The 4139-nt window shown below is 35.4% G+C and overlaps 1 pseudogene; it reads right to left on the bottom strand.

Moving 5' to 3' along the window:
- Window positions 1-2035: 2035 nt before the first annotated feature.
- On the bottom strand, window positions 2036-2385 carry LOC124509176 (60S acidic ribosomal protein P2-like; annotated as a pseudogene).
- Window positions 2386-4139: the final 1754 nt, after the last annotated feature.

Raw genomic sequence — 4139 nt, 5'->3', positions numbered from 1 at the left:
TGTACTCACCTCATCCACAGACACACTGAGAAAACAAGCTACACTCATGCCAGTAACTAAAAAATGACCTAAATACTGGCTAGAACAGACTTAAAGCTAATGAGAGAGGTAAGGCCGCATCAAAAATGGCACAAGTGGAGACATAGTTGAGAACCAGACCCCCAGTGTCACAATAATAAATGAGAGGGAGATCACAAGCATGGAGAGACACGATGATCAGTGTCTGCACTGGGAAGAGGAGTTCTCAAGACATCTGGCTTTGAAAAACAGTGAGGCTTAATTCTAAGAGATTTAAAAATTAGCAGGCTTAACTCCAGGAGAGCCAGAGGGTGATAGGAAATCAAATCCTGGCCTTATGCATATATAAATATTTATTTATTATATATATTCACATATATATTATAAACTATACTATTATATTATATAAATTATATTATATATTATATATTATATTATAATACTATATGTTATATAATATTATATACCATATATATTTACATATATGTAATATATAATGGAGTTTAATATATATAATAGAACTATATATATTAATTAATTTATATATGTGTGTATATATATGTACATATTATATATATATATACATATATACATAATGGAATATTACTCAGCAATAAGAAAAAATAAAACCTTGCCACTTACAATGATGTGAATGGAGACAGTATATTATGCCAAACGAAATGAGTCCATCAGGGAAAGACAAATATCATAGGATTTCACTCATATGTGGAATTTAAGAAACAAAGGGAATGAGAAAAGGGGAAAAAAAAGAGTGAGAGAGGCAAAGAAACTGACTTTAACTATAGAAAGCAAACTACTGGTTTCCAGAGGAGAGTTGGGAGCGGGGGGTGGAGGGGCGTCAAAATATGAGATGTGTATTAAGGAGTGCACTTGTGATGAGCACTGGGTGATGTATGGAATTGTTGAATCACTGTATTGTATATGTGAATCTAATATTACATTGTATGTTAACTAACTGGAATTTAAATAAAAACTTTAAAATAAGAATTTAGAATAAAGTTATTTCTAGTCACTATGTAGTTCTTCATTTTGGGGATGTCAGTAATTGGATGTTCATACATTTTCTTTGTTGGTATCTTGTTTATCTGATTCTTATGATGTGGTTTTGTAACATGGACTTTTGAGAAAGTGGTATGTGACTCTCGGGAAATAATTTTGTTTTTAATTTCCCTTGCCAAAATAATGCAAGATAATAATGAAAAGCCAATAAACAGATAAAGGTACCGCAGCACATCTACATAGAATCCTCCAGTAAACTTTAGAGAATAATTGTTGCCACATGAAAGAACTTGGTGCATCAGAAAAATAAAATAAAACAAACCAAGGAAAATGAAGTGCGAGTAAAAGAACCCAAGTGCTCTTACAGAAAATAAAAATATACCACATGTAATGCAAATTAAGTTAAGGTGTAGTTTCTCATCACAGGGACAGGTTTCTACAAGATCTTAGAGAAATGCCATGATTCATTTGAAAGGACTTTTTAATCTAAAGCCTTATACCTAACCAAGATCAAGTGTAAGGACAATATAAATAAAATGTGTGATTCTTAGAATGGCTGAACCATTTTACAATATCACCACCTATGTATGAGATTTCCAGCTGTTGCACACTCACAACATCAACTGGAATTGTCAGTATATTGTATTTTAATGATGGTCTCTTATGTAACCTTAAATTTGCAGTTCTGTAACAGTTATTAATAGTGAGTATCTTCATGGTCTTAATTATCATTTATTTACTTAGTAAAATATCCATATAGTTTTTAATTGTATAGTTTATTTTCTTCCTCTTGAATATTGAATAATTTTTATGTACTCTCAATACAAGCTTATTGCTAGAATTTGATGCGTAAATGCTTTCTTCCACTGTATATTGTACTTTCATTGTTTGTCTTCCACAGACATTTATTGTTTATGTTTTTCTTAGATTTATTTATTTATTTATGTATCTATTTATTTATTTGCAAAAAGGGTTTTCTTTGCAGGAGAGTGGGGCTCTAATGAAACAATCCAGATCCCATGTCAACGTCCCACTCCTTTGACTTCTTGTCATCTCTCTTCTCCACTGCTGTGGCTGTGTTGGAACCAGCAGCAGGAGCTGCAGATCCTGGAGCAGCAGAGACAGTCACAGTCCCACCAGTGAGCATGCTGACCACCAGCTTGCCACTCCCCCTGGGCAGTGACATTTTCAATATTTTTTTTTTCCATTCAGCTCGCTGATGACTTTGTTGAGCCAGTCGCCATCCACCTTGATGCCGACACTATCCAGAATCTTCTTGATGTATTTGGCACTGGGGGAGGCATTGTCTCTGAGGGAGGCCAGCAGGTAGGAGGTGATGTAACACATCTTGGGTTGGAAGATCCTCAGGCTTGCAACCTTGGCAGCATTAGGGTTGGACCAAGCCTTTATTCTTTTTTTTAGGGGGGTCACTTTTAGATACATGACAATATGGAAGTGAAGGTACAGAGATCTAGTGTATACATCTTAAAGACATACAGGAAAAACTTTCCTCATTAGCATCGTCCCTACTAGATTTGGTACATTGTTTACTATTGATAACCTATATCGACACATCGTGATCACACAAAGTCTGTATTTTACAATGTGGTTCATTGTTGCTAGTGTAACCATTCTTATAGAATCATATCGATTAACTTCCCTGCCCCAAAAATTCACCCATTAAATCAACACTGTCCCTCTACTCCTCATAAAGTCAGTCCCTGGCAAACACTAATCATTTTTAATATGTCCATAATTGTGCCTTTTCAAAAATCTGTTGTAGTTGGAGTTATATACTATGTAGGCTTTACAGATTGGCTTATTTCATTTAGCAATATAAGCAGAAATGTTTAATTTCAATGAAGTCCTCCTTGTGAATTATTTATTTCAAAATTTGTGTTTTTGGTGTTGTTATATAAGTGTTTTTAAATTTTTGATAAATCTTGTGTGTGTGTGTGTGTGTGTTTTATTTAAATTCAAGTTGGTTAACATACAGTGTAGTCCCAGTGATTCATCTCTTACATATGGCACCCAGTGCACATCCTGAAAAGTGCCCTCCTTAATGCCCACCACACATTTAACCCATCCCTCCACCCACCTCCCCATCAGCAACCCTGTTTGTTTTCTGCATTGAAGAGTCTCATGGTTTGCCTCCCTATTGCTTTTTATCTTATTTTTCCTTCCCTTTTCCTCTGTTCATCTGTTGAGTTCCTCAAATTCTGCATATGAGTGAAGTCATATGATGTTTGTCTTTTTCTGATATATTTTGCTTCGCATAATACCCTCTGGTTCCATCCATGTTGTTGCAAATGGCAAGATTTTGTTCCTTTTCATTGCTGAGTAGTATTCCATTGTATATCTAAACACATTTTCTTTATCCATATCCATTTACCAGTCAATGGACACTTGGGCTCTTTCCTTAATTTGGCTATTGTTTATAGCGCTGCTATAAACACTGGGGTGCATGGGCCTCTTCAAAACAACATTTTTGTATCCTCTGTATAAATGCCTAGTAATGCAATTGCTGGGTCCTAGGATGGTTCTATTTTTAATTTTTGAGGAACCTCCATACCGTTTTCCAGAGTGGCTGCACCAGTTTGTATTCCCATCAACAGTGCTAAATGGTTCCCCTTTCTCCACATCCTCGTGAACATCTGTAGTTTCCTGAGTTGTTCATTTTAGACATTCTGACAGGTGTGAGGTGGTATCTAATTGTGGTTTTGATTTGTATTTCACTGATGTTGAGTGATGTTGAGCATCTTCTCATGTGTCTGTTAGCCATCTGGATGTCTTCTTTGGAAAAGTGTCTATTCATGTCTTCTCTCCATTTCTTAACTGGGTTATTTGTGTTTGGGGTGTTGAGTTTGATAAGTTCTTTATAGATTTTGAATACTTTCCCTTTATCTGATATGTCATTTGCAAATATTTTCTCCCATTATGTAGGCTGCCTTTTAGTTATGTTGACTCTTCCCTTCACCACGCAGAAGCTTTTAATCTTGATGAGGTCCCAATAGTTCATTTTTGCTTTTGTTTTCCTTGCCTCTGGAGACATATCAGGTAAGAAGCTGCTGTGGTCTCAGTCTAAGTGGTTGTTGCCTGTT

The sequence above is a fragment of the Lynx rufus genome, unplaced genomic scaffold (assembly GCF_022079265.1).
Source record: "Lynx rufus isolate CCGP_SWC_20201006 ecotype Redwood Valley unplaced genomic scaffold, mLynRuf1.p SCAF_1, whole genome shotgun sequence".
NCBI classification, from domain to species: Eukaryota; Metazoa; Chordata; class Mammalia; order Carnivora; family Felidae; genus Lynx; species Lynx rufus.
This window is presented reverse-complemented; position numbering and strand designations above follow the sequence as displayed.